Source organism: Lissotriton helveticus, chromosome 7 (assembly GCF_964261635.1).
Source record: "Lissotriton helveticus chromosome 7, aLisHel1.1, whole genome shotgun sequence".
Classification (NCBI taxonomy): domain Eukaryota; kingdom Metazoa; phylum Chordata; class Amphibia; order Caudata; family Salamandridae; genus Lissotriton; species Lissotriton helveticus.
This window is the reverse complement of record NC_136068.1, coordinates 1,861,555,849-1,861,571,834: the sequence shown is the minus strand read 5'-3', so window position 1 is coordinate 1,861,571,834 and position 15,986 is coordinate 1,861,555,849. Positions and strand designations below refer to the sequence as shown.

At 42.7% G+C, this 15,986-nt stretch overlaps 1 protein-coding gene across 1 annotated transcript in view; it reads right to left on the bottom strand.

The window, feature by feature from the left end:
* LOC144770841 (DBH-like monooxygenase protein 2) overlaps positions 1 to 15,986 on the bottom strand; it is a 323,758-nt gene that overhangs the window by 5,169 nt on the left and 302,603 nt on the right. The gene's annotated exons all lie outside the window — the stretch shown is intronic.

Below are 15,986 nucleotides of genomic sequence, written 5' to 3'. Positions count from 1 at the left end.
TGGACTACTGTCCTCAGGGTATCAGCTGGAAGCATCCACGTGATTTTTCTCAGCCACCTTATGATGGTAGTACAGGTGGCTGAGACTTTTACAACGTGTTGCTTAAATGACAGCTGGTTGTCAAAAAGGACCCCGAGGTTGCGGACTGAGGCTGAAGGGGTAGGAGTTGGGCCCATCTGATGAGGCCAGTGTTGGGGACCCAAGAGCGAAGTGAGAGAGCCGAATAGAAGTAGCTCTGTTTTGTCACCATTCAATTTTAATTTATGGCTATGCATCCAGTTGGAAATTTGTACCAACCCGGACTGCAAAGAGGATGTAGGAAGATGTTTATTGGTGGATAACGAATAGACGATTTGTGTGTCGTCTGCATATGAATAAATCGTGAGGCCTGCTTGTTCTGCCAAGAAAGCAAGAGGTCTCACATAGAGATTGAAAAAGAGGGGACTTAGGATAGACCCTTGGGGCACACCATGAGGGGAAGAAAAGATGGAGGAAACAGACGAAGAAGAAAAGACTTGAAAAGTGCGATTAGACAGAAAACTAGCAATCCAGGCCAGGGCAGGACCATCAATACCCACAGATTGTAAGGTGGACAGCAAGATTGAATGGGAGACGGTGTCAAAAGCGGCACTCAAATCCAGCAGAATGAGTGCCACTGTCTCCCCGCTGTCCACCTGTCTTCTAATGGTCTCAGATACACCAAGAAGCGTGGTCTCAGTAGAGAAGCCGGCCCTGAACCCAGATTGAGAACAGTGCAGGAAATTAGAAGATTCAACATAAGAAGTGAGAAGAGAATTAACGTGTTTTTCCAGAACCTTAGAATAGCAAGAAAGCAAAGAAATAGGACGGAAATTGGAAGGGTTATTTTGGTCCGCGTTGGCCTTTTTTATCAATGGAACCACCATCGCATGTTTCCATTCGTTAGGGACCGTAGCTTCCGCCAATGAAGCATTAAGAAGATTCAAAATGATCTGGAGCATGGATGGATCCAGGTTACGCAGCACTTGTGGGGGCATAGGATCACGGGGAGAACCAGATTTTATTTCTTTTAAATAATTTTGAAAAAGAGAAAGCGGAATTGGTTCCCAGAAGTGAAGAAAAGGGGCAGTAGGAGTTGGATTAAGTGTATCAATGGAACCAGGAGTGGGTAAGTGAGACACAGAAGTGGCAGAATCAATGGGAGTAGCATTAAAAGTAGCATAGATCTTATCTATTTTCTCAAAAACATTTTTTGCCAGAGTATTACATTGTGTTAAGTCTAGACAAGGGTCTTTAGGTGCAGCGGACATGCCTGAAAGATCTTTTACCACTTTGAACAAGGCCTTGGGTCGATTTTGGGCATTGAGTATGGAGATATTGGCATAGTTAGCTCTGGCAGTGTCACAGGCAGAGTGATAGGCCCGCAAAGCGGCCTTATATTTTGTTTTGTTAATTGTACAATAGTTGGAGCGCCAAATGCGTTCCAGTTTTTTGCAACAAGATTTTACAAGGCGGAGTGCATCATTAAACCAGGGTGCCGGAGGGTGATGAATCTGAGATTTATTTTTCTGGGTTGGGAGGCAGGAATCAAGGGCAGATGTCAACCAAGAGCTAACCACCGACACCTCTTTCGTAGTGATGGTAGGAAACGTAGGTTTGGAAATTTCAAGGCAGGTGTTCAATTTATCCTTATCTAACCGTTTCCAGTTCCTGCTGGCCTTGTGAGGAAGTGAGCTAGTTGAAGAGTTGTGATTCGATATCTTAATTGAGAAATCAACAATAAAATGGTCGGACCAAGTAACAGGAGAGGAGGAATGGTAGGTGATACCATTAAGATTCGAAATAAGGGGATCAAGTAAATTACCGGCTTTGTGGGTAGGGTCGGAATTAAGTAAGTGAAGGTCCAGAGCGGCTAGATCCAACAGTAGACGAGTACTAATGGGACAGGAAATTTGATTAAAGTGAATATTTAAATCACCTACTATAAGAAAATTGGTGGATTGTAATAGCAGAGGGGCAATAAGCTCCGGAAGAGCAGAGGCCCAAGCCGAGGCCGAGCCAGGGGGGCGGTAGATAAGGATTCCAGTCAGAGTAAACGAAGGAGAGAGGGACAATTTAAAGAGGCCTGCTTCGCAACCAGGAAAATCTAAGTCTTCCCACTTGCAAGAGAAATCTCTTTTAAAAATAACAGCAATCCCTCCGCCCTCCTTCAGAATACGGTTTCTCCCCACAAAGGTGTGATTATAGGGGAGGGCCATGGCGATGTCAGGGCCGGAGGTGTCGTTGAGCCATGTTTCTGTAACAAACATGGCGGCCAGACTGGATGACTCAAGGAGGTCAAAGATATATCTCCTATGCCTAGGGAGCGAACGACAGTTGATGCTGATGAAGTTCAAATCAGGACATGTTTTCAATTTGGAAGAGGGGGTTTGATAAGTGGTAGGCGAAGTGTCCCAGAAAGTGGATGAGAGAGTATCAGTGACCGAGGTAACAGAATCTAATGTAAGAGCACATTTAGGACATTTTAATGGCGAATCTTGACAGTTCAGACTAGGGGCAAAAATACAGGAAAGTGGCTGTAAACTCAATAGGGCCGAACGTGAATAACTTATGTAATCAGGGGCAAGACGAGTGGCCCCTGGTCCCGGCCTGGCGCGGACGGTTTGCCGCTCAACTGCCGCCCAATCCTGGTCATGTCTGCCTCCCCTCCCCTCCTCACCTGTCCCAAAGTGTGCCAGAGACACAGAGGCTGTGAATTTCCACAAGAACTGAGAGAGCTAAGAGAGAGGGAAGAGGTAGTGAGCATACCATGAGCTGCCCCCTACAGGCCAGTCTCTAGTTTACTGTTGCATACTGTGCACTCTCCTTCTGTCTGTCTCATGCCTCCTTCTGAGCTCTCCTTGTGGTTGTCTCAGGGCGGTCTCCTGTATACCATAAAATGTCCTCCTGTTGTAGAACTCCTCCTACACCATAGGAGCTCCCTCCTGGTGCCAGTCACACACCTCCAGGCTCAGTGTGTGGTTGCATTTAGCAACTCCAAAAATGCCACCGCAATCCCCTCTCCCACCCTTGCAACAACCCCTCCAATAAAGAATCAAATCCCACCCCTCACAACACTGTAATGAATCACAACAGTAACCTGGTCCCTGGGTCTCTGATTACAGCAGCCCCCAAAGCAGAGAATAGGACATGATATAGTCTACTAGTAATACTGTACTCACACCTTACAGCTTTGGTGGCAGACGCAGAACACAGGTGCTGTGTAAATTATGATCAATCAATCAATCAATCAATACATTTATAAAGCGCACTACTCACCCGTGAGGGTTTCAAGGCACTGAGGGAAGGAGGGGTAGGGAGGAGCTGCTACTGCTGGAAGAGCCAGGTCTTGAGGTTTTTCCTGAAGGTGAGATGGTCCTGGGTCAATCGTAGGTGGGTGGGAAGGGAGTTCAACATCTTGGCAGCCAGGTAGGAGAATGATCTTCCTCCGGTGGTGGCTCTGCGTATCTGTGGTACGCTGGCGAGAGCGAGGCTGGCGGAGCGGAGCTAGTGGGTTGGAGTGTGGAACTTGAGGCAGCTGTTGAGGTATTCGGGGCCCGTGTTGTGGAGCGCTTTGTGTGCGTGGGTGAGGAGCCTGAAGGTGATCCTTTTGCTGACGGGAAGCCAGTGCAGGTCTCTCAGGTGGGCAGATATGTGGCTGTGGCGAGGGATGTCGAGGACGAGTCATGCGGATGCATTCTGCATGCACTGGAGCCTTTTCTGGAGTTTGGCTGTGGTTCCTGCGTAGAGGGCGTTCCCGTAGTCCAGCCGGCTAGTCACGAGGGCCTGGGTGACGGTCTTTCTGGTCTCGGTGGGGATCCACCGGAAGATCTTTCGGAGCATGTGCAGGGTGTTGAAGCATGAGGATGAGATGGCGTTGACTTGCTTAGTCATTGTGAGGAAGGAGTCCAGGATGAATCCTAATTTGCGTGAATGGTCCGTGGGTGTTGGTGCGGTGCCTAGGGCTGGGGGCCACCAGGAGTCGTCCCAGGCGGATGGGGATGGTCCGAGGATGAGGACCTCCGTCTTGTCTGAGTTCAGTTTGAGACGGCTGAGTTTCATCCATTCTGCAACGTTTTTCATTCCTTCCTGGAGGTTGGATTTGGCTGTGGCTGGATCTTTGGTGAAGGAGAGTATCAGCTGGGTATCGTCTGCGTATGAGATGAGGTGGAGGTTGTGCTTGTGTGCGATGGCGGCGAGGGGGCTCATGTAGATGTTGAAGAGGGTTGGGCTGAGCGAAGAGCCCTGGGGTACGCCGCAGATGATCTCGGTGGCACCGTGACCGCACGTGCAGTTTACACTGTGCATGACCACACCATACAACACAGTCACATCCCCCTTGCCCCACTCTGTACCCGATCCTAGACCACACAGCGGCATGTATCATGTAAAGGTGCAGTGCACAGTTCTGGGAAACCAGTGTGCATGAGCAACATTGCATAAAACGAACTTGTCCCAGGGCCAGATCCAGTCAGTGTACTATGCTGAGTGGCCCCGCTGGAATGTTACGCCACTGTTCTAACCTCTTCTAGGATTGCAGAAGAATGACATCTTACAAGTGCTCTCCCAATTCTACACCAAATAGATTATTTTCTCTAATGCATCATGGTTCCTACAGTTTTAGAAATATGGATGCTATGTCATAATCCACAATGTGTTACATTTGGAGGTTGGGGGATTCAAGATTTCTTAAATAAGTGAAATTGTGAAGGATGTTATTCAACCTAGTCTACTATATACCCAAATCAATATACTTCAGGGCATAGCAGGACTTGAGTGAAGTCTGAGGAATTGGGCACTCAAATCAAAAAATTTACTCTAGTACCAGATATTTCATAGACCAAAAAATGTTTTAGCTATCATGGGACAAAGAAAGAAATCCTAGGATTCTATTGATAGGAGCACTGCTCCAGCCAAGCCATACCAAACTCAGCTCTGTTTTCAGCAAGCAAGATCAGAAAATGCTCTCGTTTGCTGAAAGCAGAGCAAGTCTGTTTCCCTGCCCGCTGTCAAGCTAGCAGGGAAAGATAGGCCCGGGTGGTAAACTTCGCTCGGTTCGTGGAGTTTACGGAGATTTCTGCACTCCGTGGAGTGCAGAAATATACGCTTCATTATGTGCAACTGAGTTTTTTCCCCGTCGCGAGGAAGAACGGTAGGTTTGCAATCGCGAACGGCAAGTTTGAGAGCGCGAGCTGTCGCTCGAGTAGAATTTTTACCCGAGTGTTTTTTGTAACTTCGCATAGTTCCACGTAGCAAAACTACACCCAAGCCTGTCAAACAGACAAATTGCTTTGAGATCCAGGGATCTGCATGTTCAGCAGCTCCCTGGGTCACAAAGCAATGCAGCTCCTGCAGGACGTGGGGAGCCAGTAGGGACCATGTGGGCCTTGAGGCTCCCCTGAGGTCCCCAATGAAGAGGTCAGGGGATGGGGTCCCCTGGGCCAAAATCAGCCTGGGGAGGGGGGCAGTGCAGCACCCTCCTCTTTTTCTAAAACAAATTATAATTAAAGGCCCAGCCCTGTGGGATAGGGTCCCCAGGGCTGAAATCGGCTTATAATAATTATTAAATATAAATAAAGGCCGGGCACAGGGAGATGGGGTTCCCGGGCCCCCTTTCCCTCAATTAAAAAAATAAAGAAGGACATTTTAAAACAAAAGAAACATCGGGCCCTGGGGAATCAGGTATCCAGGCTGTAATTGGCCCAGAGAGTGGGTTGCGTGTAACGCCCATTCTAAAAATGCTTGGCCCCAGGGAATAGGCCTGGGAAGGATGGCCACACGGAATATAAATACAAAGGTTACAGGTATGTTATAATTAGGCTCAAATTTCACTCATACAAAACCAGAGAAAAACAGCAGTTATTGTTACATGGACTAACTATAACTTACACCACCGCAATGCACTGCTAATGGCCTCACATATTACATCAATCACGACATGGTTAGTGACATCATTGATAACATCTCAAATGACCTCACTGACAACATTATCCAGTGACTGTGTGTTTTCTAAATGTTTCCGAGTGTTAAAGATATATACTAAGATACTACAAAATTTAAATATGTATAGTTTGTTTACTAAAGTTTACTAAAGAGTGATACCATAGGAAAGGGCCGCTTTTGACATGGTTAGCCCTCACTTTTTGCCTGATGCCTGATGTGAACTAAGACTGTAAGTGCACTGCGTCCCTGGTTCCCAGTGACAGATCTCTTTCCCCAAAACAGTACCACGATTGGCACAACTTCAGTCACTCATATAAGTCCCTAGTAAATGGTAACCCTGTTACCTAGAGCCTAGGTGCTGAAGAGGGTCCACTGGGGCTGCAACACAAATTGTGCCACCCCAGGGACCCCTCACCAAGACCAAGCAAACTGCCACTGCAGGCTGCGTGTCGTGGTGCAGAAAAATCAGAGTCAACATGGCACACCCTCTCACACTGCATGAGATATAAGTAAGTCACCCCTACTGCAGGCCTTACAGCCCTAGGACAAGATGCACTATATCCCATGGGTGGTCATATCTGCAGGAACAGAAATGGACCTGCAATATATGATCCCTTTTTGGATATTGTAAGTGTACTGGGAAGCCACAAAGACTACATGGGCTGGATACTTGTCATTACGGGTTATCAGGCTTCATGATGGCTTCACTATACCCTAAGCTGTTGGTACCAAGCATCTTGCCTTAATAAATCCTCACTGATGCCAGTGAGAGATTAATTATTAAATGCACACAGGAGACTCTTCAGAGGGTCCCTATAAAGCCTACCAAGAACTGATGTGGTCTCTGACTAGTCATAGCCAGTCTGCCCCGCCAAACAGGTTTCTGACCTCATGGAGTGGGAGCCTGCCCTCTCAGATGCCAGAAGCGAAGCCTGCCCTGGGAGGAAGTGCTTCACGCCTCCTCCAGGCTCAGATAGCCTTCCAAGCTTCTCCAGATAGTTGGGATGCCAACCCCCCTGTCCTGCTCCACATTTGGTGGGAGGACAGGCATGAACATTAGTTAGATGGGAAGGGTCCACACTCAGCCAGCACCACTCCTATGGTGGGGCAGGCGATGTGACCCCCTCTCCTAAAAATCCCTCTTCTAGGATTGTGGAGGAACAACCTATCATGGCTAGTGTAGTTGACCCTAGACCTGGAACCTAGAGTTGATGGATAAGAAGAAGACCAGGACAAAGCAGACTCAATGCCCAAGTACTGAAGCCCTGCTGCAGAAGATAAATGGTGCCAAACTCTGCCTGCTGTCTCTGGGACTTCAATAGAAAATATAATTACTAGGACAATATGTGAAAACACAATAAAACCAATTAACATACAAAAATGAGTTCAAGAACAGATTCATATATATCAAAAACTTAATTTTAATCATAAAAACACTAATAATGTAAGACAAAAAGATTAAATTGATGACATTAGTTGATCCTTGTTACATTTCACTATCTTATTAAAATTGCATCAAAATGACAAAACAATAAGTGGCAAGATTCTGATCTTCGACGCGCGTTTCGGTGCTATGGGCGCCTTCGTCAGGAGTAGCCACAAATAAACTTGTCAGATATACTGTACAGTGCCTTATTCTTTTTATGTAACAGAGACCCGAAGATATAGGAGAACTTCTCGTTTTTGTTAAAAGGTTAACGTCATGACGGATCAGCTGAAGGAAGGTACTTCTCTTTCAGGTTTCTGAGTTTAATTAAAATCTTTTAAAATTATACAGAGCGCGTAAATGGATGTAGGATAGACGTGACAGCCGGATGTCTAAAGTGTCTAAAGAGCGATATTCGTGACATTACTGACCCGAGAACCACTCTCATCAAGAGGTTATGTTTTAGAGGTTTCTGTTTGGGTTTCAGAAATTTGAATCGATTAGGGGCACGCAAATTTCCTCTTGTCACGACTATCCTATATTTATTGACACATTGGGCTGTCACGTCTATCCTACATCCATTTACACTCCCTGTATAATTTGTCATGACTTTTGGGCATGGGCACATGAGATGCTTTGATTCCGATTTGAAGCCACATAATTGGTAATTTGTGTTTTGGTGCCCACCCTTCAATGTGAGGAGGATAACTTTGGAGTCAAATGCACCAAATTGAAAGAGCATAAAACTCTGTTTGAGAGCTGGATGGAAGGATGGGGTGATGTATGCTTGGGGTCTCAGGTTATTGTACTCGTTTATCACTGCCCATGCATGCAGCCGCTGTGCTATGATGCTTTTATCTTGTAGGAGTGACAGCTTTTTGATGTGAAGTTGCTAAACTTGGCGAATGCAGATTGACCCATACTTCTTGCAACTCTAGGTCTACCAGAATTTAGGCACCCTATGAGTTGACTTGTTTTCTTTCCCTTTGAACCTTTTTCTCAAGCCAACATAGGTTATTTAAGGTACCAGTCTCCCCCCCCGGAAGTCTCCAACAATGTTTTACAAAGGTGTTGATTCGTTGATATTTCTGGTTTCGGAGACCGAATTCCAATCTTACCTGGGCTACAGAGGACCCTTTTGGAAGACTAAAGACTGCTTTATAAACCTTTCTTTGGAGCTGATTCAAAATTGCTATCTCCTTGCCATGCCATATTTCCAACACATACGTCAGGGACGTTAGGAGTTGTGCAGCCATCACGGTCAAAAGATGGCTATTTGTCGGACCGCTCAATTTCTTTTTCAGAAGCTTGAAAGAGAATATTAAGGACTGAGCTTTTGCTTGTAAAATCCTGGTGTGATTGGTAAAAAACAGTTGGCGCCCCAAGGTGATACCTAGTTATTTATATGAGTTGGCTGACTCAAGATGCACGCCTTCAATGAACCACTTTTACTTATTGTATTTGAAATCCACGAGGCGCACCACTTTGGTTTTCTGCAGGTAGAGCTCTAGACCTTGTTGTTCAATATATCTTGGCAGTGCTGTGATCACTCTTTGCAAGCTGATTGGTGTTTGACTTAGGACGATAATGTTGTCAGCATATTGCAAGCATGCAATGTTTTGTCTCCACAATAGGTGGATGACTGTCAACAATTGTAAAGTGGCTGTTCATGCCCGCTAAGTATAAGTTGAACAAGCTCGGGCCCGAAAAATCTATCTTTAGGTCCATTTTGGGAATTAATCTTTGAAGAGGTTCTGCTGCCGTCAACCAGTTTTACCTGTGCCTATGTGTTGCTATGTAGAGATATGAATGCATTGATTGTTTTCCCTGGCATGCCCAATTCTTTCAATTTTTCCCACGGTCGTTATCACGGCACTCAATTTAATGCCAATTTGAGGTCAAAGAAGCAGGCAAACTGCTTAGTTTTCCTCCTTATTGCGCTTTCTGTCAAAATGCCCAGAGTTATCAGGTTGGTTGCCGTTCCAATGCCTAGTCTAAATCCAGTTTGGCCTTTTGGTTTCAATCCTTTTTCCTCTATCTAGGTTTGTAGGTCCCATAGAGTTTTGCTTCCAGATCTACAAAAGCTATCAGCTTGTAATTACCTGGCAATGCTTGACTTTTGTTTTTATATAGTGGATGGAAAATATTCCCTTCCCAAGAGGGCGGCGGAACTCTAGTCTGGGTATAAATGTGGTTAAAAAGCAGTGTCAAACACCTGGCCCAGAAGCTCATATTTTGCTTGAATACTGCGTTGGGCAATCCATTAGGGCAAGCAGCTCCCTCTGAGTTCAATTTATTTATAATTCCTTCTAATTGTTTTATGTTGGTTAGGTGCACTGTGACATTTAATCTTGTGTACTTTAGTTGTGAGATTCCACTGGTACTTCTTTACCGTCTCTGGCTGTGCTACTTTGTCAAACCGCCCTGTTATTTCCTATGTTTATTGCCACTGTGGTCCCTACCTTGTGCTGGCTTTGTTTTAGATCAGGCATCTGGTTTCCAGGGAGAGAATACTTTTGCCACTTTTTGTCCTGATTCAGCTGTGATTGGTTACTGCCAGTCTTCTCACAGTCGCAGGGGGGGAGCACATTCTGGTACGTACATTTTCCAGGTTTCCTCTGAGATGCCTACGTTTTGATGTCAGGCCTGGCCCTTAGTTATGCCATTAATTATACCCTAGAATTCTTTGCTGTTGGGCAGTTTGCCTGACCATACTAACTTTTCCCAGAGAACTTCAAAGTGCCTCATTTTGGCTCTCCAAACCATCGAGCGATATGTGCTGGTGCTTTTCTTAACCTATGCCAGAAGCTGAGAAGGGTCAGACTCAGCTCTTTAGAGACCCTGGTAAAAGCCGATATTAGCTTCAGCAGGCCAGCCTGGTCAGACCATCTGTTCCTAAATGATTGTGTGCAGCAACTGTCTGCGAATGAACTGTAGGACTTGAAGCCAAGTCTAATGGATTTCAAATCAAATATAAAGAAATGTGTCCATCTTTGTTCCTATCATGCAGATAGAGCAATCTTAGCCAAATGCAAGCACTCTTGGGCACTAATGACAATCTGTTTTATGCCATCAATGTTATCACCTTTTATGGCCAAGTCTTCAACCTCATTCCCATTTGCAAAATGTAATAAATCAATAACTTTACCCATCACACCATTTACTAATATTTCCTTAATGTTTACATTACTCCATAAAATTACTCTACAGTATTAAAACACATGAAAACACGTCTCTATTCCAGCAGTCCACTATACAGATTTCTTCTTGAAGGTTTTTTATTTTGCATTATTGTTACTGTCTGGTGTTCTATTGTCTCATCAGCTACAAGTTCCAATATTTCTTTCTTCTCCTGTTTCAGCAATTTTTCATTGAAATGTATACACTCTTGAAGTGTACACATTAAACAAACTATGATTTTCCTTCCACAATCAAATTAAACAGTAGCTCTGCTTCTGTTTTCATAGACGTAAAAAGTATTTTGATTAGTCGAGTTTTTTAAGGTACTCTTACCTCCCTTTGTCAGAAGTTCAGCTTTAATTTCCTTCAGAATAATAATATATATCTCATCAGACAGTTGACGCATATTCATCAGTAGCTCTTTGTATAAGAAATGCAGCCAAATGCAGCCAAATATTTACATGTACTCCCTAATGAATTACAAGTTTGTTCAGAATTGTCTTGAAAACAGGCTCTCCTTTCACAGAGTTTGTTGCAGTAAAACACAAAATCATAATTGAATGCTTTCCTTTGAAGAGAACGTCACACTCTGTTTTAAAATCTGTTGCATTCAAACCATGCTTAACTCATTGATGATTAAAAGCTTCATTTTCTTCAAAACTCTTGCTACCTCATGACATGCTTCACCAGATTACTTTTGGTTTTCTAGTTTATTATCATGTTCTACAAGTAGTATTAGAAGTCAATGTAGAGTAATTCCTTTTATATTTCCTTTAATATTGTGTGCAGCTAATCCAATTGGCGCTGTTACTACAAATAACACAATTAATTGTATTGTTCTCTGTAGGTAAGCGGTTACAATTTTAATGAAAAAGGTTTTCCCTGTGCCCGCTTGACCACTGATATATATATATATAGAATTGGTTTAAAGGATAAAACATTGCATTTTTCTTCTTGTGGAGAAGTCCATGTTCTATTTTATCTTTTACTTCCATATAAATGTCCTTCTGTTCATTGTTGAGATATGTAACCAGCTGCTCCAGATGTGTATTTTCTTGTCTAACTTGTTCCATTGCACTTTCCACCTCAGTGATAGCTATTGCAGCTTCATTTTCAATAATAGGTGGTCTAAGAGGATCTTGACTGAGTGGTGCAGAACTTTGACTGCTTTGTGAACTGTCCTTAGCTACCTCTGCAGCAATTCCTCAGTTAACAATTGAATATAATTTTAGAAGGCTAACTACTCATCACTGTATCACAGCATTACATCAATCTTCGTAGCAGTAACAGCCTCCAAGTAATTTTGATTCAGCACACCCAAGGTTTGAACCGTTGAAGAAGTGCTAAATAGAAAAATTCTCTTTTCTTTGAAGTTTGGCAACTACATTTTTATAGTTGATTAAGTTTCCTTTTGCATGCCTCACTAAACAAATATTACAATCAAGTACTGCAAATTTGACTTCATCTATGTTTTCCATTATATTCCTTTGGTACCTGTAGTATTGAAGAACTTCATATAAGCACATATTTTCTAGATGTACTCTTCTTCCTGAAAAGTATGTATCAAACATGTTGGATTTTACAATGTCAGTACTTTCTGGGTCGAGCTCCGCTAGATTCTGAAATGCTGCAAAAGACTTTAATGTTCTATTCCATGTACTTGCTAGGTATAGACTTACCTAAACAATTCCCTTAGACTTGGAGAATAAACTGGCTGAGCTCAACCTGTCACAACATTCTTAAGAACCCAACTCCCTATGGGTTAGTATTTTTAAACTACAGCTGTACAACTTTTTTGTTAAACTTTATCTACAGAAACCTCCTGCCACATCTCCTTAATTTCAGTCTTCTCTGATTTTGTAATGTACAAAGTCACATAACAAGCAACAGCAATAGAGTTGTCTGCAACAAATTGAATGTCCATATTTGCATTCCACAATTTGAAAATTACTGCTTTATAATCATTAATAAACTTGTAAGCCTCTGTTCTTCTGCGGTTGTAGGTTGTTTTGTGATTTGCGTGTTACTGTATGTCTCACTGCAGACAAAAAGCTGTTGACTCTTCCTTGTGACATAACCAGTCATGTAAAACCAAAACATCATCTTGTATAAAATATTTCTTTGCTTTTGTATTTTCAACGACAGTACTTTTCAATATATGTGTTTGTAAACTCAGAACTTGTTCTCTCAAGTCTTTGTCAGTAGTATCTTTTGGGATGGAGCATGTCACATTCTGTTCCATAAAAGACAGCACACAGTCATTAGTGTCTGTTCCAAATTTTTGAGCATATTATATCAATAACAATATGAGAATATGAGGAACACCTTTTGCTTGGTACTTTTTTCAGCAAAATAAATCAGTTAATTCACCAAGAGGAGGTTTACTTTTGTTTCCGATAAAATATAGCATGTCTTGGAACATGTGGTTGAAATATCTGCAAACATTAGCAGGATCTAATAAGCAGGATCTCCTGCTGTGTTTATGTCCTCAATGTTTAAGTTTGCCTCCCTTAAAAATTCAAGCAGGTCTTTGCAATCACATACAACATAACCAAGTGTCGTAAAGCAATTGGCCGCACCCAGGTTTTGCAGCATGTATTTGAGTTCTCCATGACAACAATATCAATATTCGTTGGTGCCACGTTGACACGCCATCAAATTTATTAAATTAAATTCTGAGTTTTCATCTTTCTCTTGAACTTTATCAACAAATTCTCTTGCAGAGAGATTTTGAAGATTAACACCTATCTTCAGTATATGAGTATATGGGCAAAATAGCAAGCCTCTATACTCTTTGCCCATACACTCAGCTGCGCTTCTTTTGCTTATTTCATTCAAAACAGATCAATACTAGCATCACAAATGATTTCTTTAGAAGGCATGGGATGGATGCTGTAGTGTGCATATATTTTTTCAGACCTGGACTGATCCACTTTTTCAATCTATCTGTATTCCCTAAACAAGTTAAATGTTCAGCAACCTCAACTTTTGTATAGTAAACTTTCTTCTTTGCTAGGAATAATGTTGCTTTATTGATCTTATTAATATCTACTAACTCTTGCCATATTTGTCCACTCTTTGTTGGAACACCATTTACCAAAATAATAAGTGGTTCTTCAATATCTTTAGCTACCCCTATAGTTTCAATATTCCATCTAAAATCTAAAGCTAAATACACAACTCTTTCACTTAGTCCTTTCTGGAGCTCAGATAGAGGCAGTGTTCCTGTGTTTAGCTCCATGCAATCTTTAGCTTGGAAGGGATGCATACACTGCATTAGAATTGATTCCTAACCATTTAATATTTTAGGCTCTTCTGGAACAGACACCAATTCTACTTTATCATAGATGACTCTAGTTGGCATTTTAATATTCTCTAACTTATCAAAGCAGTATTTACATATAATCTACTGTGTGGGTTTTATGAATGGTTGTAACAGTGTCTGTAAGATAGCTGAATGGGTGTGAGAGTGTCCATATGGGTATGCAAGCGGTATGCAAGCAGGTGTAAAACTGTCTATGTGGGTGTAAGCATACATGTAAGAGTCTCTATATAAGTTTGTGAATGGGTGCAGGAGTCTCTGTATGGTAGGTGAGTGGATGTGGCAGTATGTGTATGGGTATGTGATTGACTGTGAGAGTAATAATGAGTGTAGAAATATATATATACATTTTTTGAGTCACGCCAAATCAGTGTATCTGTGTGTAGTTACATTGGGGACAACGACGAGCCTCACAAGGTAACAATGAATCTCTTGAGCAGCAAAGAAAATCTTTTTTTTGAAAATTCCAACCCTGGTACACACACTTAGCCGTCTTCTTAAACACACACAATTGGTCAGAAAAGCTCTCACCTGAACCCTTCATTTAATATACAACTACCATATTTTTGGCTCCGAGGATTGCAACTTTTCTGTGAAAGTGCAGGCAGCCAATGAGGACTTTGCTTGTGGGTCCCCATTGGATCCATGCCCCTATATATAGAAATATGTTTTTCAGTTAATATCTCTAAAACTACTGAATGAATTTACACCAAATCCACACTTTTTGTCGGCCCTGTCACCAGCTGGGCGATGGCAGTACTTTACCCACCGTTTCGACGGCAACGTTGAAATGGACCCGAAGAGAAGTGCAATGTTTCTTTATTGGTTGTGAACTGCCGCCATAATGTTTCGGCTCCTCCGAGACTTGATCACATGATATATATATATATTAAGTAAGGCAACCCATTATGGTATTTTACCCGGATGCATTATATTTAAATAGGCAATTTCAGAGTTGTATTACTAAGTTCTTATAGCAACTACACAATCTGTCATTCATTTCTATACGTTTGAGCCTAATGCACTTGTCACTTTAAGAAAACACTGGTTGAGCAATAGAAAAAATTGTATAAAAAAGATACCCACCTGACAGAGCGTGTCATGTGATCAAGGCCCTTGACGGGCTAAACCATGTCATGGCTGTAGAGGTCAGAGAGCAATAAAAAATACTACTCTGCACTATTTTGTGGGCCGTGCTCCATTTTTGTGGAAAATCCATGGTGTTTAACGGAGTTTTTGCTGATATATATATATATATATATATATATATATATATATATATATATTACAGCTCCCGTGTTACTGAACACACCACACTCACGGGGGTTTCTCAAACAGGCGTTTATTGGCAGCAGCGCGCTTGATAGCTCACAGGTCCATGTGAAAGCCTCTGGAGAATTCAAGAGGCCGAGGGTTCGTCTTTATGCTTTCCGACGCATTTCAAAGGTCCATGCCTTCTTCCTCAGGGATAGACGAACTTGACATATGGTCGCAGATAGGAGTTCACTATTAACAAGATGACACGCCCCCCAATGGGCGGTGCTTATGCCGCAGTGTCTTGTGGAACTGGTATGCTGTCTTTAATAAATTGCATATTGCGTTCCTCATCTAGGTCCTGTGCCGCTGTTAGTAAACACCCTCTGAGCACCCCCTCGCCTGCCACTGGACATCCTGGATTTCGAAGACAGGAGCGGTATATATCCGACATCCAGTGAATCTGAATGATTCCCTTTCACGGCTCCATACTCCGGCTGTTGCAGTGGCGGTGCTGAGCGTATGCAGTTTTGCTGCGAGGCTCCTGTTACCACCAAAGCGCTCCTTGCACTCTTCGTGGCGGGTGCGGAAATATATATACATTCATATCAGCAAAAACACCAGATATGAGCAGAAAGAGGCAAACTTAAGGTGAGAAACAAGCAGAAAGAAGCAGGATAAAGAAAAAACAAATGCACTCTAACTCTAACAGCTGTCCATCTAAAAATTATCACGTCAAAAGTATAACCACAATCATTTAAACATTTTTATTATTAGGCTTTTTTGGGGGGGGGGATCTTTTTATTTTAAAACTTGGCTCCGCAACATTGCACATGAGTCAGT